The following is a 23,681-nucleotide window of genomic DNA, read 5'->3' as shown; positions in this document are numbered from 1 at the left end:
AGCGACAGTCATTAAAAACAGTGATTGCCTAATCCAGATTATCTGCAGCGTTTAGAGATCAGTCTACTGCTCTACATCGTGATGGGAGGTTTAGTGCAGTGGCGGGTGGTGGAAAGGGGGGAAAAGGGAGTGGGTGAGGGGGAGCATGTGTGTGGTCATTTGATAGAAACATAGGAGCTTGAGCTGTGTCAGGTGAAGTAACAGGGTGTAACTGGGAGAACCAGGGGGACTGGGGAGGAACTGGCTGAAGGAGTATTTGGGAGAGATGCTTAGAAAGGTCTAGATGAGGGCAGATTCAGTGTTGGCTATAGATATCCCATGGTGTTAATTATCATTGTGTGTGTGTGTGTGTGTGTGTGTGTGTGTGTGTGTGTGTGTGTGTGTGTGTGTGTGTGTGTGTGTGTGTGTGTGTGTGTGTGTGTGTGTGTACAGTACCAGTCAAAAGTTTGGACACCTACTCATTAAAGGGGTTTTCTTTATTTTTACTACTTTCTACATTGTAGAATAATAGTGAAGAAATCAAAACTATGAAATAACACTAAAAAAAGTGTTAAACAAATCGAAAAAATATTTTAGATTGTTCAATGTAGCCACCCTTTGCCTTGATGAAAGCTTTGCACACTCTTGGCATTCTCTCAATCAGCTTCACCTGGAATGTTTTTTCAACAGTATTGAAGGAGTTCCCACATATACTGAGCACTTATTCACTTTTTTTCCCGCCTCTGCGGTCCAACTCATCCCAAAACATCTCAATTGGGTTGAGGTTGGGTGATTGTGGAGGTCAGGTCATCTGATGCAGCACCATCACTCTGCTTCTTGGTCAAATAGCCCTTACACAACCTGGGAGGTGAGTCCCACTAAGTGCAAACCAGATGGGATGGCGTATCGCTGCAGAATGCAGTGGTAGCCATGCTGGTTAAGTGTGCCTTGAATTCTAAATAAATCATTGACTGTGTCACCATCAAAGCACCCCCACACCATCACATCTCCTCCATGCTTCACTGTGGGAACCACACATGCAGAGATCATCCGTTCACCTACTCTGCATCTCAAAGACTCAGACCAAAGGACAGATTTCCAACGGTCGAATGTCCATTGCTCCTATTTTTTGGCCCAAGCAAGTCTATTCATCTCATTGGTGTCCTTTAGTAGTGGTTTCTTTGCAGCAATTCGACCATAAAAACCTGATTCATGCAGTCTCCTCTGAACAGTTGATGTTGAGATGTGTCTGTTACTTGAATTCTGTGAAGCATTTATTTGGGCAGCAATCTGAGGTGCAGTTAACTCTAATGAATTTATCCTCTGCAGCAGAGGTAACTCTGGGTCTTCCTTTCCTGTGGCGGTCCTCATGAGAGCCAGTTTCATCATAGCACTTGATGGTTTTTGCGACTGCACTTGAAGAAACTTTCAAAGTTCTTGAAATTTTCCAGATTGACTGACCTTCATGTCTTAAATTATTGATGGACTGTCGTTTCTCTTTGCTTATTTGAGCTGTTATTGCCATAATATGGACTTGGTCTTTTACCAAATAGGGCTATCTTCTGTATACCACCCCTACCTTGTCACAACACAACTGACTGGCTCAAAAGCAGTAAGATGGAAATAAATTCCACAAATTAAAAAAGGCACACCCTGTTAATTGAAATGCATTCCAGGTGACTACCTCATAAAGATGCTTGAGAGAATGCCAAGAGTGCGCAAAGCTGTCATCAAGGCAAAGGGTGGCTACTTTGAAGAATGTCAAATATAACACATATTTTGATTTGTATAACACTTTTTTGGTTATTACATGACTCCATATGTGTTATTTCATAGTTTTGAGGTCTTCATTATTATTCTACAATGTAGAAAATAGTAAAAATAAAGAAAAATCCTTGAATGAGTAGGTGTTCTAAAACTTTTGACTGGTAGTGTATATATCATGTCCAAACAATTGCATTTCCACAGGTGGACTCCAATTAAGTTGTAGAAACATCTCAAGGATGATCAATGGAAACAAGATGCATCTGAGCTCAATTTTGAGTCTCATAGCAAAGGGTCTGAATTAATATGTAAATAAGGTATGTGTGAATTTGTCATTATGAGGTATTGTGTGTAGATTGCTGAGGAATTTTTTATTTTCTCTATTTTAGAATGAGGCTGTAACGTAACAAAATGTGAAAAAGTCGAGGTATGAATACTTTCCAAAGGCACTGTCTATCCTCCAAACACTGGCTTTGGGGGCATTATCACTTTTATACAATAGGTTACCAACCTATTCAAATAATGATTTACATATTTTCATTAAAAAAGTTATTTTGACGAATTTATTCATATTATGTTATCCTTCCACAATATATAGTCCCGACACAAAATCTATGGTTGCCACCCAAGCCGGCTGGTCGTTTGTTCTATCGGTTTGGTTGCCAGAGACGTGACCAAGTCGTTCATTCTTTTTGTTCTGTATCTATGGACGCGACCCAGTCGTTCGTTCTCAATGTTCCAATACCATACAAGCTGGCAACGTTCTTATCCTTTGCTTGCTAGCTAGCCAACTACGGCTAACACAGTCACACCAAACAGTGCAGCCAGAATAACAGAAAAGTAGCTGCTTTTGTGTTTGTTTAAGCTGTTTTCTAATGACATTTATTTGGATACATTCATAACAATGAGCTAATGAGGCACGATTTCAGCCGGCATAGAAAATGTGCTCTCGCATCAGGACACTGTTGTTCAGAGGAGCTAGCCAACAACACAGGTAACACAACCATGTCAAACTGAAGCTGGAAAGACCGCAACCTAGCTACACTTTGTTTCATTTTAACTGTTCTATTGACATTTCTTCGTATATATCCATAAAAATTATGCTGATTGGTGATTGACTGGCTGAGAAAAGCTGCGTGCGTGTCTGTCTCATCCCGACTCCAACACGTTCATTACTATGGTACAGCTGGAGATCCAATTTCAATACTGAAACAATGTTGCAAATGTCAGAGAGAGAGACAGCAAGGTCTTGAAAACCAATTGCTAGTCTAAAAGAAATGGGAGATAATGTCTAGATGCTTGGATATTAAGTTTATAAATTGTCTGGTTGGGCTGATGACAGTGGATTGCAGTGGATTGCACGTCAAACATTTCAATGTCACAGCCGGTGGTAACTTGTGGAATAGACACCGGCTGGAATGCGGTTTTAACCAAATCAGCATTCAGGATTAGACCCACCTGTTGTATAAATTCCAAAAACAAGTTGAGGAACATGTACTGTGCTACTCATAACCATGGCTACGTACAGCTTCAAAACAGAACCATTTCAAATATATAGCCTAGGCTATGTTCTCATGTTCACTTGAGGTGTCTAAATTAGAACAGACTAAGAACGGCAATTATATTTGTTCTAGAGGAAACACACTCAACCGTTTGCAACGTTCACTTATTCCAATTAAGATAGCAGACAGAATTTATATCCATTGTACAACATGTCTTGTACTTCAGCTTTTCGCCCTTCAAATACCCAGATGCCCTAGTAAGTGTACACTAAAACCTTGATGTTCCAGTGGACTGCTGAATTGCCTTCTCGAGTGTAACTGGTCGTCAAGAGATGAGAGCTGTAGTGAAGCTCACACTGAATGCTTAAGTACCAGACATCTTTTTTAACAAGATCCAGGCATAAAGTACTGCGTCAAGTCAGGACAGCGAAATAAAAACAATTTAACTGATAAGATTATACTGCAATAGGAAGACGTGAGCATAACGATTCAATAGGGTTAAGGGTAAAATCTGATGGATTTTCTCATTTACTAAATTCTTGGCTTAGCCCATGTTTGTTGAGTACTAGCCTTTTTAGTGTTTGACCAGGATTTTTGTGTGAACTGAATAACTTTGAAGCAAAAGTTTCACTATTAGGAATGAAAAATTATACCTGGTTAAAGGTCCAGTGCAGTCAAAAATATGATTTTCCAGTGTTTTATATATTACCACACTATGAGGTTGGAATAAGTGTGAAAATTATGATAATGCCCTTTCAGTGTAAGAGCGGTTTGAAAACAGTTTTGGCCAGCCGGGTGACATCACTAAACGGCAAATTAGTTAATAGACCAATAAGAAAACATGCCAAACCTCTCTGCCAATAACAGTGAGTTTTCAGTTTCCCCCTCCAAGACAGTTCTAGCAACATTCTTGCTTGAGAAATTGCTCTTTGCTAATAAGCTACACTACATGACCAAATGTATGCGGACACATGCTTGTCGAACATCTCATTCCAAAATTAAGGGCATTAATATGGAGTTGGTCCCCCCTTTGCTGCTATAACAGCCTCCATCCTTCTGGGAAGGCTTTCCACTAGATGTTGGGACATAGCTGCAGGGGCCTGCTTCCATTCTGTCACAAGAGCATTAGTGAGGTCGGGCACTGATGTTGGGCGATTAGGCCTGGCTCACATTAGGCGTTCCAATTCTTCCCAAAGGTGTTCGATGGGGTTGAGGTCAGGGCTTTTCGCAGGCCAATCAATTTCTTGCACACCGATCTCGACAAACCATTTCATTTCTATATGAACCTTACTTTGTGCTTTGTGCACAGGGGCATTGTCATGCTGAAACAGGAAAGGGCATTCCTCAAACTGTTGCCACAAAGTTGGATGCACAGAATTGTCTAAAATGTCATTGTATGCTGTAGCATTAAGATTTCCCGTCACTGGAACTATGGGGCCTAACCCGAACCATGAAAAACAGCCCCAGACCATTATTCCTCCTCCACCAAACTTTACAGTTGGCACTATACATTGGGGCAGGCATCCGCCAAACCCAGATTCGTCCGTCGGACTGCCAGATTGTGAAGTGTGATTCATCACTCCAGAGAAAGCGTTTCCACTGCTCCAGAGTCCAATGGCGGTGAGCTTTACACCTCTCCAGCCGACGCTTGGCATTGCGCATGGTGATCTTAGGCTTGCGTATGGCTGCTCGGCAATGGAAACCCATTTCATGAAGATCCCGACGAACAGTTATTGTGCTGACGTTGCTTCCAGAGGCAGTTTGGAACTTGGTAGTGAGTGTTGCACACGAGGACAGACAATTTTTACGCACTACGTGCTTCAGCACTCAGCGGTCCCGTTCTGTGAGCTTGTGTGTTGGCTGTGCCGTTGTTGCTCCTATATGTTTCCACTTCACAATAACAGCACTTACAGTTGACCAGGGCAGCTCTAACAGGGCATACATTTGACAGACTGACTTGTTGAAAAGGTGGCATCATATGACGGTGCCACGTTGAAAGTCACTGAGCTCTTCAGTAAGGCCATTCAACTGCCAATGTTTGTCTATGGAGATCACATGGCTGTGTGCTCGATTGTATACACCTGTCAACAACGGTTGTGGATGAAATATCCGAACCCACAAATTTTAAGGGGTGTCCACATACGTTTGTAAATAGAGTGTATTTTTTGTCTGTTTTCAACCATTTTAATTGAAAAAAAATCACAGTAAGGTAAGTAAATGTTACCCAGAAAGGATTTGATTATGAGATCAAAACAGCTGCATTGGACCTTTATCTACTGTATCTAGCTGTTACCTGTGGACCCACTCTATCAAATCCTTAGTTACTGCAGGTGGGACTTTGGTGTTAATGATGGTATGATAACCTGGTGACCGTATATACAGAGAACAGAGCCATGTCTGATTATAGACCGGATGAACCAGGTGTGTAGCCTCTCAAGCTGATCAGTAACACTAATAGATTAAATAAGTGCCAGGTTGAAATGAAAACACATGGGCACTGGCCCAAAAAGACTAGATCTGACACCTTGGACGCATTTCAATAGTTTAATTTGGCTCCCTCTCCTCCTTTCCTTTATCAGATAACTGATTTGGGAGACAGGTGATAGATAAAACATCAGACTTAAATCCGAAACAGACTTCTGACTCGTTGCTTTCACTGTATTTTCAGATTAGTGCAGAAAAAGAAGACCAGACAAGGATTGTGAGCAACTTTAGACTATTGAGATGAAGTCCACCAGACTTGCTCAAAACCTCCCCAACTTTTCAGAGACAAAGAGACCCAACCCTAGGCGCTCCACTAACATACTGCTCTCATTGAAAACCATTGAGTGGGCTGTGTTTTTTGCACATCAATAGTCCGGCTTGGGAATGTTCTTACCGGTTGGTCAGCTCGGTTGATCCCCACCAGGAAGAGGGACTCTGCTATGAAGAGGCTGATGCAGAGGTTCTTGTGGATGGTGTTGCGGTCGCTCTGGAGGCCCCGGAAGAAGCAAAAGGTGAACAAGCTGATGAGCAGGCAGACCAGAGAGAGCAGGATGCCAACCCATGTGATGACGTCCAACAGCATGTCATGGACTGGGTCTGTATTCTGGGAAAGGGTACAAATAAGGAAATGCATTACATGAGATTACTGGATAGGAGTAGAAGACGCTCCACCAACATGAGACGAGGCGCAAACAAAAAATAGGAAGAACATTAGGAAGCAACTGTCGCTCACAACCAAAAACCCCACATGAGATTAACATAATTTAATATACTCTACCGGTCAACAGTTTTAGAACACCTACTCATTCAAGGATTTTTCTTTATTTTTTATATTTTCTACATTGTAGAATAATAGTGAAGACATCAAAACTAGGAAATAACACATATGGGATCATATAGTAACCAAAAAAGTGTCATACAAATCAAAATCTATTTTATATTTGAGATTCTTCAAATAGCTACCCTTTGCCTTGACAGCTTTGCACACTCTTGGCATACTCTCAACCAGCTTGAGGTAGTCACCTGGAATGCATTTCAATTAACAGGTGTGCCTTCTTAAAAGTTAATTTCTTCCCTTTTTAATGTGTTTCAGCCAATAGGTGGGCTGAAACTGTAAAATACCAAGTCCATAATATGGCAAGAACAGCTCAAATACGCAAAGAGAAACAACAGTCCATTACTTTAAGACATGAAGATCAGTCAATATGAAAAATACCAGGGAGACAGAATGGACAGCTGATCGTCCTCGCAGTGGCAGACCACGTGTAACAACACCTGCACAGGATCGGTACATCCGAACATCACACCTGCGGGACAGGTACAGGATGGCAACAACAACTGCCCGAGTTACACCAGGAACGCACAATCCCTCCATCAGTGCTCAGACTGTCCACAATAGGCTGAGAGAGGCTGGACTGAGGGCTTGTAGGCCTGTTGTAAGGCAGGTCCTCACCAGACATCACCGGCAACATCGTCGCCTATGGGCACAAACCCACCGTCGCTGGACCAGACAGGACTGGCAAAAAGTGCTCTTCACTGATGAGTCTCGGTTTTGTCTCACCAGGGGTGATGGTCAGATTCGCATTTATCGTTGAAGGAATAAGCGTTACACTGAGGCATACACTGAGGCATGTACTCCGGAGCGGAATCGATTTGGAGGTGGAGGGTCCGTAATGGTCTGGGGAGGTGTGCCACAGCATCATCGGACTGAGCTTGTTGTCATTGCAGGCAATCTCAACGCTGTGCGTTACAGGGAAGACATCCTCCTCCCTCATGTGTTACCATTCCTGCAGGCTCATCCTGACATGACCCTCCAGCATGACAATGCCACCAGCCATACTGCTCGTTCTGTGCGTGATTTCCTGCAAGACAGGAATGTCAGTGTTCTGCCATGGCCAGAAAAGAGCCCGGATCTCAATCCCATTGAGCACGTCTGGGACCTGTTGGATCGGAGGGTGAGAGCTAGGGCCATTCCCCCCAGAAATGTCTGGGAACTTGCAGGTGCCTTGGTGGAAGAGTGGGGTAACATCTCACAGCAAGAATGGGCAAATCTGGTGCAGTCCATGAGGAGAAGATGCACTGCAGTACTTAATGCAGCTGGTGGCCACTCCAGATACTGACTGTTACTTTTGATTTTGACCCCCTCCCCCCCTTTGTTCAGGGACACATTATTCAATTTCTGTTAGTCACATGTCTGTGGAACTTGTTCAGTTTATGTCTCAGTTGTTGAATCTTGTTATGTTCATACAAATATTTACACATGTTAAGTTTGCTGAAAATAAATGCAGTTGACAGTGAGAGGACGTTTCTTTTTTTTGCTTAGTTTACATGATTCCATGTGTATTATTTCATAGTTTTGATGTCTTCACTATTATTCTACAATGTAGAAAATAGTAAAAATAAAGAAAACCCCTTGAATGAGTAGGTGTTCTAAAACTTATGACCGGTAGTGTAATTATTGCGGGTATTTGTGTTGTAACATTATAACTACACTACATTGTGTATTGAATCAATCAAATAAATAACTGGCCAAAATGACTGTCTCAGTGTTGACAGTCTGATTAACATCTGAGAATAAAGGTATTTTTTTGTTACTGATAACTAAAATGACACTCAAATGTATATTCACTAATAAAGTCAAAACAAGATGAAACTACCTTTTGGTAGGGTCACCATCGACCTCTCCACAGAATGACCTAGCTGTCACAGATAGGACCACAGGTGGTAAGGTGGAAATGGCATGAAAATGTGTCACCAGTGTGTTCTGGCAAGTTAACAAATTGAGCTACGGAAATGGACACAGGTGGCTGTGAAAGGCACCATGGGTAATCTATTAAAGGCCCAGTGCAGTCAAAAACTAGATTTCCCTGTTTTGTGTACAGCATATACACTGAGTATACAAAAAATTAAGAACACCTGATCTTTCCATGACAGACTGACCAGGTGAATCCAGGTGAAAGCTATGATCCCTTATTGATGTCAATCAGTGGAGACTAAGGGGAGGAGACAGGTTAAAAAAAGATTTTTGCCTTGAGACATGGATTGTGTATGTGTGCCATTCAGAGGGTGACTGGGCAAGACAAAATATTTAAGTGCCTTTGAATGGGGTTTGGTAGTAGGTGCCAGGCGCATCGGTTTGTGTCAAGAACTGCAACGCTGCTGGGTTTTTCACGCACAACAGTTTCTCGTGTGCATCAAGAATGGTCCAACACCCAAAAGACATCCTGTCAACTTGACACATCTATGGGAAGCATTGGAGTCAACATGGGCCAGCTTCCCTGTGGAATGCTTTTGACACCTTGTAAAGCTGTTCTGAGGGCAAAAAAGGGTGGAGAGTGCAACCCAATATTAGAAAGGTATTCTCAGCGTATATTTCCACACTATGAGGTTGGAATAATTCTGTGATATTGAGAACATTATGATAACGTGCTTGTAGTGTTGAGCTGTTTGAAAAGACTGACTCAAATTTAAGCCTGTTTTGGCCTGCCTGGCGACATCACCAGGTGGTAAAAGATAATAGACCAATAAGAAAGAGAGTTTCAAACCTCTCTGAACAATAACTTGTTCTCAACTGGCCTAGCTGGTTAAATAAAGGTGAAATAAAAATTTAAAAAACAGCTCATCCAATTAGGCCCCTCACTCAGACCACTCCCAGCAAAATTCTTGCTTGAGAAATTGCTCTTCTCTAAGAAGCTATTGTTGTTTATTTTTGACCATTTTAATTGAAAACAATCACAGTAGGGTACTTTAATTCTTACCCATAAATATAGATACAGAACTTTCAAAATACAGAAATACAGCTGGTATGATGCATTTTGCGTCATATGATGAAAAACGCAGCATCATATGATGCAAACTACATCACACTTGATTGCTGACATGCAAAACATTTTAGGACCGTCAACAACGGACAAATGAAACAAATACCATAATATCGTTTTTTGGATGGAGTTTTCCTTTAAAACGCTGTTAAAAACAGAAACAGTCTCCAGCTTCAAACTGACTGCTGTACCTGCTGGATTCGTAGAACCATTTGGGCGGAACTCGACGTTTCCAGAGTCGACTTTGATCACACGTAACACTTAAAGAATAGTAACACAAGAGTAGAAACAGCTTTGTCTAAAGCCACAGGCCAGCAGCATACCACCCTGCATCCTACTGCTGCTGGAAGTGGTGTTGGCGGGCCAGGAGGAGGCACTCTTTCCTCTGGTCTAAAATCAAATGTCCCAGGGCAGCGATTGGGGACATTGCCCTGTGTAGGGTGCCGTCTTTCGGATGGGACGTTAAACGGGTGTCCTGAATCTCTGGTCACTAAAGATCCCATGGCACTTATCGTAAGATTAGGGGTGTTAACCCCGGTGTCCCAGCTAAATTCCCTGTCTGACATACCATCATGGCCACCTATTCATCCCCAGCTTCCAATAGGCTCATTCATCCCCCTTCCTCTCCCCTGTAACTATTGTCCAGGAAGCTGCTGTAAATGAGAATGGGTTCTCAGTCAACTTACCTGGTAAAATAAAGGTAACAAAAATTGACTGTTTTTCTTCTCAACAGCCTTCAGCTGTGATGAACATGACAGCAAATTGTATTTACATGGAGTGATCCTGAGGATGTCAGTTTTGTAGAGCAGATATTCAATCACTCAAAATGTGTGTGTGTGTGTGTGTGTGTGTGTGTGTGTGTGTGTGTGTGTGTGTGTGTGTGTGTGTGTGTGTGTGTGTGTGTGTGTGTGTGTGTGTGTGTGTGTGTGTGTGTGTGTGTGTGTGTGTGTGTGTGTGTGTGTGTGCGCAATCTCAAAGGCCTGAGCTTACACAATAGTCCTCAAGGACAATATCAGTGAGTCACAGCTAAAGAATGCACTCCTCACTGTTTTTTTTTACTGGAAGCCCACAGTATTAAAGCTGGTACAAAAAGCCCAAAAATACAGACACAGACATTCCCTTCCTCTTACCGAAGCATTGTGCTTCCGTCTGTCATTTTCTGTGATTTTGCTACTCAACGTTCTCATAGATTGTTCTAAAACCATTATTTGGTCAACAGCAATAGCCTTTGCATTATGTTGATTCCTGCTACGAAAGTATCTGTCCTTTCCTGTTTCGCAGTCGGTTGCTGACTCTCACTCCATCTCCCCAGTGTGCGTACGGAGAAGGGAGAAATGCATTGAGAAGCTCAAGCATAGTGTAGGTCTATATGACCATTGCTCAAAATGCTATTGTGGGGAAAAAGACAGTCTCTTAATATTGAGTTAATGTCACCGCTTTACAACCGGAGTAGGCTGCAGTTAGTGTGGTTTTGGCGCAGCCTAGGCCTAGCGCTATAGGACACAAACCTACATTTACTGATAGATTAATCACTTAGCCTACATGGCTATCTAGCAACACTATCGTATTTAGAGTTAGCAATCTAGCTAAGTATTTTGAGCTCCCACTTCCTCAGGTGGTGAATAATATAGCCTATTAGGACAATAGGCCTACGCACGAAGATTCTCTGAAGAGCGCCCCCAAAAATCTGATCATTCTGGATCCTATTTGGACAGGTTGTACTTCAAAATATCAAATCATTCATGTATTTCCTGGATATGTTAGATGAAATAGCTGTTTTTTTTAATTTGTTATCTTAGGCTACCATCTCAGTTGTCTTACTTGGCACTGGGAAAAAAACTGTCTCGAGCCCTGCCAGGAATGTTAAGTCACTGTCCATTAAAAACATTTGTTGTTATCAAGCAAAATAGTTACATTTATCACGATATGACTCTAGCACCTCCCCAAAACCTAATCTACGAGAAAAGGGTCAGATTATTGCGACATGGATTTTTTTTCACACATCACCCAGCTATACACAGCGTACATTTTTTCACACAAATGGGCACTTCCTCTAAATCAAACTTCGACCCGAGTCAGCAGTATTAATCTCCACTGGGGGCAGGGTAAGAGGCTAAAGCATCCAGCCGGGATTTTCTACAGCCTCCATTATAGTAGGGGATGCTTTACACAAAGGCTTGTTTAACAGGTGCACAGAGCATGGGCTAACACTAGCGGAGAGCGATGGGAGAACAGATGCTGATCATTAAGGGGCTGCTCTACAATAACAGTCGACGCGCTACCCTGAGTCTGGGGAGAGGCGCTCTTTACATTTTCTTGCCTGATGAGCCGTTGTGTATACATCAGGGAGACAGGGGGATGACACGACTGTGGAGCAGTGTGCCGTAGAGCAGTGTGTGTGTGTGTGTTTGTGTGTGTGGCTGTCTCTGGTCCTCCGTACTACAAAGGCATCTCATGCGCTGGGTGGTGGCAGATGCAGACTGTTTTGAAAAGGGGGCCTAGGGTGAGTTGAGGTAGCGAGCTGTGCCATGGCTTCAGGCTCTATCCATAACAATCTTTACCTTGATAGGGGGGGGGGGGGGTACTGGGTCAAAATGAGATGGAGGCGTAGGGTGCATCCACACGTGTGTGATCGATCTACTGCAGTGACATCTCTTTGTTCTGGGAGGGTGGATGATCGCTAAGGTGCCAACGGCCACAACTTCATCCCTACGATGAAGGCCATTTTCTGGGGGCTCGTCCGGGCGTCCGCAGCGGGAATGGGAACTAGGGTCCCGAAAGCAGCGGACCGTAATTCGCTCCAAAATTCAGTCTGTCATGGGAGGCCAAGGAGTCATACCACAGGACATGTTACTTACTGGGGCGGTACGAGCCTTGCGCAGATTCGATTTGTCTTCCCTCCACCCTTTAAACACACATATATTTCATTCTGGTTGGATGCCTTTGGGAGATTGGGTTTGCCCCTGATCTGTTACCACAAGGCACAGAATAGAACCTCAGGCTGATGGGAAGTTTAAACGCAGAGGTGTATACATGTCAACTACATTCCCTGTCACCCTATGCCCTGACCACTCCAATCAAGTAAATCCAATCAGATATCACACGATACCAAATGAATCACCATTGCACCCTTCATCCTAACAGGGGTGCCTCCACTGTGCTCTGGACGTGCTCAGATCCACTGGGCCAATGGGAGAGAGAGAGGAGATGAGCTTCATTCCTTGATATACCTCAAAGAACCGCTTGCAGCATGAAGCCAATCCAATTAAAATGAATAAATCTGCCTGGACGACGCCCAGGGAGAGAAAGAGAAGCAGAGAGCGCTGGAGAGAGCTTTGAGTCATCAAATACGTCAGGGCAGGGCACATGTTGTGGTAAGGGTAGCAGAGGCCCTACCGAGGGGTGTCGAGCGTTGAATTCACATACGGGCAAGCATTTACGATCTTAAAGAGCCAGGAGGAGGGAGTTTACATTCAGTGCATGTGCCTAATAGAGCCGTACAATATTCACAGCGACGATAACCGTGAAATACCGTACTGCCGGTGGTGGAGCCTTCTAAAGCGGAATGCGTCCAGATAGCAGTCGGAACGTAGACCTTTCCACCGTCATCTTTACTTTTAGTAAATAAACGTACAATAAAAGCACATGGATGACTTGCCACGTCATTATCTAGATGGATGGAAAGCTACATATGTGGATGGAATGATGGATGGATTAATGGAAGAAATAAGTTATAATTAAGCAATAAGGCCCGAGGAGGAGGGGTATATGGCCAATATACCACAGCTAAGGGATGTTCTTAGCTTAGCTGTGGTATATTGGCCATATATCACACACCCCTGGGGTGCCTTATTGCTTTTCTAAACTGGTTCCCAACGTAATTAGAACAGTAAAAAGGAATGTTTTGTCATACCTGTGGTATAAGGTCTGATATACAACGGCTTTCAGCCAAATCAGCATTCAGGACTCGAACCACCCAGTTTATAATAAGTTATACGTTAACATAGTGGGAACTGTGCACACTATAACTGTGCCCTCTATACATTTCAAAGCCAGAACGTATCATGATAGCTTCATGATTTCAGATAAAGACACCCCACCAGGACACGGATGTATGAGGCTTAGCTTCCCCCATTCCATCATCCCATTGAGAAACACCATTGATTTATACACTGGTGGATCCTAGGGAATGGTGCTACTTACAGGTGGCTCAATATTACCCCCAGCCAATCGCGGCATACACACTCACCACCTAAGTAATGGCCTGTAGGTGGAGGGACAACAGGTCTATCTTTCTAAGTCTCGGCTGGGGCTTCAGATGCTATTTAAACAGTGCCCCCACAACCCTGGGGCTGTCTTGGAAATGGAAGCTTAAATTCAAAGGAGGGTGGTTCGATAAAGAGTAGACTGTTGCTGCCTTGGGTAGCTGGCTGGGTGGGTGGTTGGTGTGATTTTGGGCCATGATATTTAAGGTATTTAAGAAGAACGTCTAAAGCAGGTCTTTCCAAATGTTGGTCCTTTAGTAACACTGGTGTACTTTGGTTTTTGAACTCCAATCCCTTTGTTATGTTTGATTAATCTTTTATATGGCAACTGGAATGCACATGACATCACCGTGTAGAAAACAAAAAGGCCTTTGAATCTAACATATTTCATGTAGGTAACATCAAAATAGATGACACCATGTCTATGTCGTATCAGACAACCGCATATTAAAAAATATCAAGTTGGATATTGATAGGAATGACAACCTGCTAGGACAGGTTGAAGCGATTCTCAAAAGCCACTGGAAACTTCCATTGAAATCACAACCAAATCTTCTGAGTAACTTACAGCTGGAAGTATTATTGTAAATTTTTAACATACTATTTCAATGCTTGATGAGAGAGCAGTTGGAGTTGCATGAAGAGGAGACATCGTCACGCTGTACTTTGACAGAGCACTTAAGCAATCACTCTCATCCTCACGCGAAACTCCCTCGCAATCACTTCCCTTCCAGGAGACACAAAAGCGGCATAATCTCTGCCTGACACACGGCTGGTTACAGCCCGTTTGGTGTACGCGGCCGACTGGTGTACTTCAGTGCGGCGGCAGGAACAGCTGACAGATGGAATGGCTTTCGCCATCAAGCTAGATCATGTTGGTGCACAAAAGTCCACGATCCCTTCCTCATTGTTTGGATGGTAGCTACCTCATCCCCTGTCGTTGACAGACATGGTGTTTGTCTGCTGGAGTTGATAGTGAGTCACACTGTCAAATCCCCTCGGGACTGTGTTGACTTTTTTTTAATAAAGAGGACAATGCTTCAGCCAGTATAAATAAGCCTTCAAAAAAGTTCAAATGAAACGTGCTTGACAAAATGTACAAAGCACAAATCACTTTGTCATCACAACCCTTCAATAAGTGCTAGTCCACAGAGTATCAACAAGTCAAACCACGTGCCAAGAACCTTGGAAAGATGAACTAGACGTGTTTGAGAAAGAAGGAAAAAAAAGCTATGTGGAACTTTGTTTACTGACATTTCACAGTATATTGCAGTATTCTGGAACCCCATAGGGCTGGGTTCCATAACCCTTTTGAATAGCAAAGATGGACATTTGTTCTTCTTCTTTGGCAGAGATCAAAAGGTATGCAGTAAGTTCAGAAAGGTGATAGTTGACTGACCACAACGATGATCATTGACTAGAAACATAATTCCTCAGAGAGCCAAAGCCTGTGGATTCTGAATCCATACATTTACAGTACTGAGCGAACATGATCATGAGACAGTGAGGTCAGTTATTGTTGAAAGGCACCTCATTAGCTGTTACATGTTGTCTTAATTGCTCGAAACAGCATTAAGAAAAATCACTAAGTTCATGCTTCTGATATGGGTTATTTACTCTTGGTCAGCTTCAAAATATCCAACAGGTAGAGTTCTGATTGAAAACGGGTGTGTTGGGAAACCACTGCATAATGTGTGTTAACTCCTGAGTACTATATGCCATTTACTATACATCACAGGTGGCTGGTGGCACCTTAATTGGGAAGGACAGGCTCATAGAAATGGCTGGAATGGACGGAATATATTGGCACATCAAACACATGGTTTCCTTGTGTTTGATACCATTCCATTTACTTCATTCCAGTCATTATTACGAGCCTTCCTGTAATACTTTAGTACACTACTACTGCCTCAGCACTACCTCAACATAGTCCAAGATAAAGACATATTACAAATGATTACCAATATGTGCATAAGATAATACTGCAATGCTTTCAGCAATACGTATCAACGTATCAAACAGTGCATTATCATAAAAGCACTTCGAATTTCTTACAATAGAGTAGCATTATTGTTATTTTCTGCTGGAACACCCAGTCTATCTGGCTAAATTACAGCAAAATGAAAGATGATGGTGATAGTGGGCCTCTTCCTTCTCAAAGTGAGGATGGTAATTGCAGCGTGACTATCTCTTCTGGCGATGGCGCTAAACAAGACTACAGGAATGTTTTGTTACCATGGAGACAAAATACGGACATCCAAATTGATGGAATTTTTGTTGTTTACTGACATTTAACGGTTTTCTTTCCCCCCCATTCACTTGGCGCTTCCGGATTGGAATGCCTTGGCAGTTTGTCAAAAGATGCCTGCATTTCCTTGAAATGTCTTCCGATGACACTCTGCCTTTCCGACCGAGCAGAAATATAGAGTAGGTAAATGCAGACATTTTGGAATTGGGATGTAAGAACCATCTACTTTCCCCCTGAATGCAACACCAGCATCCAGCGGTTTCCACACAGTGAATCACATGACAAAGCGCTTCCTTCACTCCTATTCTTCACAGCTTCCCTCTGTATTCATGGCCCGGATAGAGACTGAGGCTAGGGCACACTAGCTCCCCCAAGCCAAGTGGCTGAGTGACAAACAGTGACTCCTGCTCACTAGGGGTAAACCTCTCCGGACCAGAGTGGCTGGTTGGCTGGGAGTGGGGGCAGACTGTCGGAGGGGAGTGGGCTAAGGGAGGTCCAAGGGCCTGTGGTTATATGGCCTTTGGCCAACTGGGACAGGCATTATGGAGTCCTCTTTCCTCGCTGACTAAAGCTCGAAGCCTTGGGGGTCTTTGGGCCTTCAGCGGCGTGGCCCTCAAGCTTGCAGTGACAGAAGTTATCTTTCTCTTTTCTGGCCAACAATCCCTTCCATCTCTCTCTCCCTTGAGAATCGCCGGTAACAGTGCCACTTTCACCGCCGCACAGCGCAAACTACAGGCCAATCTTTCATGTGACAATCCTACACATCTCACATTATATATCCTCTCACTCTCTCTCCCGCCATCTTTCCCTCTCTCCCTACTCACCTCTTTTCTTCTGTCAAACAGTCCCACACATATTTTATTATATTTTGACTCTCTAGCGCTCTCTCTTTCTTTCCCTCCATCACTCCTTTTCTCCCTTCTCACATCTTCACTTTGCTTCTGTCTGTCAAACCTCTATTTCTCATCTCTCTTTCTGTTGTTTTCCCAAAAGGCTTAAACCGATGATGAAGCAACCACAGAGCAATGACAGAGGTTACATATATTTTCTGCCATGTAAGAGAGCAGTAAGACGCAATAAGTAAACTAACTTAAAAAAAAAAAATGTTTAACTAACTATGCTTTTCATATTTAGCCCTATCCACATAGGCCAATTCCCACAAGTGTAAAGGGTTAAAAAGGGGCGGCAGGTAGCCTAGTGGTTAGAGCGTTGGGCCAGTAACCCCCAGCTGACAAGGAAGAAAATGTGTCGTTCTGCCCCTGAACAAGGCAGTTAACCCACTGTGCCTAGGCAGTCATTGAAAATAAGAATTTGGTCTTACCTGACTTGCCTAGTTAAAAAAAAAGTTTTTAAAGATGTGGATTCTCCTTCAATCCATCAACCTGTGAATATCGTTGTGTTTGGAACATCTAACCATGCATTCAGGTATTGAAAATGATTTTAACCTAAGTAGGTACGCGGACGACTCAATGAAAGCCTCAAAGATCTCTTGAAACTTCAAATGCATTTTCCTCCTGCAAGGGCCACACTCTCCAACTACTTCACACAAGGCCAAATAGGGCACGGTCCCCACAATGAACAGACACTCAACACTAAGGATGCTTCTGGCACAAAAAAAAGCTCTTAGATTTGGATCTTAACTCAGTGCCACTCAATAGTGTCTCTTTCCTTTTTTGTAGAATGTGCTGCTGTGAAGGTCACAAAAGAGAGCAATCCATCTGTAAGGCCACAATATAACATATGGTTTCATGGGATTTGTATTGCTTGTGCTGGATCTGAGCTGAAACAAAATGGCTGAACATGGCTTGGGATGAGATGGGGGAAAAGGCCTTACCTTGACCTCCACGTGAGCCATAAGGACGGCAAAGTTGGTCAGGTGGGTACAAGAGCACGTGGTGTGAGTCCGGTTGGTACCTAGCAACCGGCAATCCTGCGTCGACCAGTACCCCATCATGGTCCTCTTGGAATAAGTCCAGAAAGAACAGTTGGGATTAAAGCTTTCCTTGGATTGCTGTGGGGGACAAACCACATAACAATTAGTATATGGGCCCCAGCAGCACAATGAAGCTAGTGGGAGGAAAAACACAAACACATTGATTGAAGGTTGAGTGATCCATTCTAAAAAGCCAACACTCTGGCTGGGTTAAACAGAAACGCATGGAGCCTCCCATAACCTTGACATGCCACAACAGCATAAATCTACAGTGCTCCATTTCAAGACTAAATATCTCGGAAATAGCTCCTTGATTCCCTATTCCGGTGGCGGTGCAGGTTTCCCCCCACTGAGGTGGTTGGTTTTAGTTTAATGGCGGCGGTGAGCGCTGATGGAGCAGCCTTTCATTGTGTTTTTCGACCTTTCGCTTTAACCTTCACTGTGCGACAATAGACTGCCCCGCGGTTTAATGGCCGCCACCGCCGCTCTCTGTCAGGCGGCAGCCTTAACGACGAGCTTCTCCCGCTATCTCGCTGGCCCGTTTTAAAACAGTCACTTTCCAGCTTAATGCAGATAAAGGGTGAGAGGATAAATGTGCCAATGCATACAAATGCCCTATATGAATGAATGCCCATTATGAATGCCCATTATGAATGCCCTATATGAATGCCCTATATGAATGCCTGAAATAGGTCTGGTTTAAAGTTTAACTGATGTGGAAAGCTGCCATCTCTTGCAGATAGATATTGCCTGACCACTTCAAATTGCACCTTAATGCTGTGTGCGTTTGAGGGGATTGTCCATGGCAGAAGTGTGTAACCCCAATCCTCAATATGCTTCTCACAATGTTGCTAAAGCTGTGACTGTGGAACATAAGCTGTGACTGTGGAACATAGCCTGTGTCCCAAATGGCACCATATTCCCTATGTAGTGCACTACACTGTATAGGGAACAGGATACCATTGAGAAGCATCAATGATCAGCAGATCCTCTCCAGACATACATCTCCCGTCTGATTGAGTTCTCCTCCACACAGCCAACCAATGGCTAGTTGGATATAGTGCAGCATGGACTGGAAAAACCAGACGAGGTGACCTTCTGTCCCATTAACCACTTTAATTAGTCCATTAAGTGCGGAGGCAAGAAAGCGAAACAATAACTAGAGGACAGCCACAGTCCTCTGGGACAAGTGATCCAGAACCTCTGATCTAAGGGCTATTAATTGTATAGTGATGGAACTAAATACTAGAGCGAAGAGCAGTATACCCTGGTCCCAGATCTGTTGGTGCTGTATAGCCAAATACGATGGGGGTGTTTGGTATGACAATGAGCACAGTAGTCGGCCAAACGGCACAAATAGATTTGGGACCAGGCCATACTTACCATAGGAGAAGTTTGTTTTTGTCACATTTGGCATGACAATGACCATACGAGTCGGCAAGACAGCACAGATAGATCTGGGACCAGGCTATGAGAAGTACTAAAATAATTTTTTATACTTTTTTTTAATTTAACCTTTAACTAGGCAAGTCAGTTAAGAACAAATTCTTATTCAACTTTTAACCTTTATTTAACTAGGAAAGCTGGCCTCCCCCGGCCAAACCCGGACGACGCTGAGCCAATTGAGCGCCGCCCTATGGGACTCCCAATCGCAGCCGGATGTGATGCTGCCTGGATTCGAAGCAGGTACGGCAGTGTCGCCTCTTGCACTGAGAAGCACTGTGCCACTCTTGTCTGTGCATACCTGCAGTATATAGAACCATCCTCATATATTTGGTCCATCTTTTAGAAGACTCAGAAGACTCTTTTAGAAGACTTAGAATACTCTTTTAGAAGACTTAGAATACTCTTTTAGAAGACTTAGAATACTCTTTTAGAAGACTCTTTTAGAAGACTTAGAATACTCTTTTAGAAGACTTATAATACTCTTTACAATAGTCTACTGTTTAGAAGACTTAGAATACTCTTTAGAAGACTCAGAATGCTCTTTTAGAAGACTCAGAATGCTCTTTTAGAAGACTCAGAATGCTCTTTTAGAAGACTCAGAATGCTCTTTTAGAAGACTCAGAATGCTCTTTTAGAAGACTCAGAATGCTCTTTTAGAAGACTCAGAATGCTCTTTTAGAAGACTCAGAATGCTCTTTTAGAAGACTCAGAATGCTCTTTTAGAAGACTCAGAATGCTCTTTTAGAAGACTTAGAATACTCTTTTAGAAGACTCTTTTAGAAGACTTAGAATACTCTTTTAGAAGACTTAGAATACTCTTTACAATAGTCTACTGTTTAGAAGACTTAGAATACTCTTTAGAAGACTCAGAATACTATTTTAGAAGACTCAGAATGCTCTTTTAGAAGACTCAGAATGCTCTTTTAGAAGACTCAGAATGCTCTTTTAGAAGACTCAGAATGCTCTTTTAGAAGACTCAGAATGCTCTTTTAGAAGACTCAGAATGCTCTTTTAGAAGACTCAGAATGCTCTTTTAGAAGACTCAGAATACTCTTTTAGAAGACTCTTTTAGAAGACTTAGAATACTCTTTTAGAAGACTTAGAATACTCTTTACAATAGTCTACTGTTTAGAAGACGTAGAATACTCTTTAGAAGACTCAGAATACTATTTTAGAAGACTCAGAATGCTCTTTTAGAAGACTCAGAATGCTCTTTTAGAAGACTCAGAATGCTCTTTTAGAAGACTCAGAATGCTCTTTTAGAAGACTCAGAATGCTCTTTTAGAAGACTCAGAATGCTCTTTTAGAAGACTCAGAATACTCTTTTAGAAGACTTAGAATGCTCTTTTAGAAGACTTAGAATGCTCTTTTAGAAGACTTAGAATGCTCTTTTAGAAGACTTAGAATGCTCTTTTAGAAGACTTAGAATGCTCGTTTAGAAGACTTAGAATGCTCGTTTAGAAGACTTAGAATGCTCGTTTAGAAGACTTAGAATACTCTTTTAGAAGACTTAGAATACTCTTTTAGAAGACTTAGAATACTATTTACAATAGTCTACTATTTAGAAGACACAGCAAGTCTAGGGAACCACATACACTTATATAAGAGAACTGTTTTATTGAGATTAGACCAGTGGGCCGAGAAAAAGGTAGGAAAGCGGCAGTGGCCTACATTATCCTCAGACAGTTCTAGCACTATGTCTTCTGACAAAACTAGGAATTAAGCGAAAGGCAGGTGTCCCCGGTAATAACTGCATTTACCCCGAGTGTGACATTTCCAGTTTCGTTTTGAAAAAAACATAAGCTCTCTCTCTCTCTCTTATATTTTATTTTAGTGTTCCTCTCCCTCTCTTTACCTCTCTCGTTCTCTCTCTGATCTTATTTTTTTTCTCAAACTCCTCCTCACAAACTGTCCCTCCCACACACTGCACACACACAGTCATCTGCAAGTTACTCTCAAGGTCTTTCAACCTGCCTAATAATGGCTCTGGGCGCTGTTGGGAGTCGTGCGAGGGGAAGATAATGCAGTCGGGGAGGAAGTTAATGCTTCGGCAATGACTAACCAGCCTCCAGGGACGACCAATAGAACGCTGCTATCACCCTAGCCTTCCAGGTTAGACAGTTCTGTTCTTACACTAATAGGGAGAAAACTAATGAAAACAAAGTTGTGCATCATCAATATGTTATGATAGATTACTCTTTGTTCTTCATGCTTTCTTCTTGTCAAAGAAATTGAGGTAAAAATTGAAGGGGTGACTTCCTTCATTATTTTACAAGTCGAAAATGGATGTACCAATCCCAAATTTCTCCTTTCAGAAAAAAAGTGTGTCCACCAAGGTGTCTAGTAGTGAATTCAATGATAATCCCAAAGTGTGTATGTGTGTGTGTGTTTTGTGTGCACACGTCTGTGTGTGTGTGTGTGTCGTACCTGCAGGTGTTTCAAGGTGAATATGACCGGTTCGGACAGGTAGACTTTGTTGCTTTCTTTGTTGATGGCTGCTGTGATGACGGGAGAATTGACAATGACAGAGTAGTTGGTGGCCATGGCTTCCCTGCCCAGTTTCATGCTGGCATTCTCTGTAGACAGGTAGGCACCGATGTGTTTATACAGGACGAAGGCCATCCGGATCTCTCCTAGGAAATAAAATATGACATCACGGCTTGAAAATCCTCTCCTAATCTCCTCCCCTTTGTTTGTAGTGACAGGTGAAAACAAAAATGGTGGAAGATCATCATTAGGCTGGCTTTAACCTGTTCAGTTCTTTCAGATCAGAGCAATTAAGGCGAGGAAGATCTTTAAGGCAATAGAGACAAGCCCCTGCCACCACTGACATAGCCTGAATGTGTGTTATTGAAATGCATTGATCATATTTTAAAATAGAATAGAATGCTATTGTATACAGTATGTGACTGAAAAGGGCAAATTGAGGTTTAAGTAGCAGGGAAAGGAGTGCCAGAAAACAAAAATAAATCCAAAGGTGAAAAATGACCATCTGGTCAAAATGTTTTGGATATTTTGTGAATAAAGGGATAGTTTGTAAACCTAGGCTAGATGTTGCTAAGGTTTATATGCCTATGAGAATCCCAGTCAACCTTTGGAACCGTTTTGGAAGTGCCTTGCTCAAGGGCGAAATGGCATTGGATGCACTACAGTTTAACTGACAGGTGTCAAATGTTGCGGTTCAACAGAATCAATATGTTTTGAGGTACGGTAATTCATTCCTTTTAGATGTTTGATTCCACAGGATTAGGGAGAGTTGAAACTACTTAGGCCAACTAATATAGAACATTGATTAAATGCATTCGCTGCTCCAAGCACGTTATCAACAGCAATAAAGGTGTCGAGGCTGAAAAAAAAATACCTCAGTAAGGTACGAGAGGTCGATTTAATTCAACTTCAACGAAATGTCATTATTGCCTACACTGACAAAGGGAACAGTTACTCTTCATTATTTCCTTCCCCACTCCCTTATCGCTCTCCTGGCGTCTTTCTTTAGGCTTCCGATATGAAAGCACACTCCCCTCCCGCCTCGACTTGGATCACTTACTCGAGATGAAAGGAAAACAATTTGTGTGCAACCTCTCGATGAACAGGAAATAGAAACACATCTCGACATATAATGAAGCACTGCTGGACATAAGCTTATTCATCGAGTGGAGAGTGGTGAGCACGCGGTAAGAGATTAGTTCATTTGCATGAACAAGTAATAAAGTCCAAAAATTGTCAGCGCCGCTCCCATAGATAGCCCCGTATTGTGTATAATAGCCTCATTACAGTTTAGGAGCAGCTCTTGAACACAACTAATTCCGCAACCAGGGACCCTCCTTTGCCCATTTGAAGTCAGTAAAAAGGAGCTATACTTTATCAGACCTTGTGTTAGGGGTGGAAAACCCTCCTCATGGAGGGCTACCCATCTGCTAGGCTCTCTCTCCAGCCCTTATCTAACACAGCTGATTATACTAATTAGCTGCTTTCCATGACCTTGATAGTAGGCAGAATCAGGTGTGTTATAACATGGTTGGAGCTAAATGTATACACATTAGCTCTCAAGGAGGGTTGGTCACCTCTGCCTGAAACCTACACTATTTTGGTACTCTTTCCATTATGTTGATGTTATTCAAGGGAAAGTATGAAATTACTCTGTAACGGGTATGGCAGACCAATCCAAACTCATCTCTCGGCATGTCCAGCCCACTCATTATCTCAGCCAATCATGGCTGCTAGGCTCTCTCTGCTACT

The 23,681-nt window shown here is 42.7% G+C and overlaps 1 pseudogene; it reads right to left on the bottom strand.

The window, feature by feature from the left end:
* The window catches only part of LOC120030236, a 175,426-nt pseudogene that overhangs the window by 28,507 nt on the left and 123,238 nt on the right, over nt 1-23,681 (bottom strand).

This window comes from Salvelinus namaycush, chromosome 36 (assembly GCF_016432855.1).
Source record: "Salvelinus namaycush isolate Seneca chromosome 36, SaNama_1.0, whole genome shotgun sequence".
Classification (NCBI taxonomy): domain Eukaryota; kingdom Metazoa; phylum Chordata; class Actinopteri; order Salmoniformes; family Salmonidae; genus Salvelinus; species Salvelinus namaycush.
Note: the sequence above shows the minus strand (reverse complement) of the source record. Positions and strands in the feature narration are given on the sequence as shown.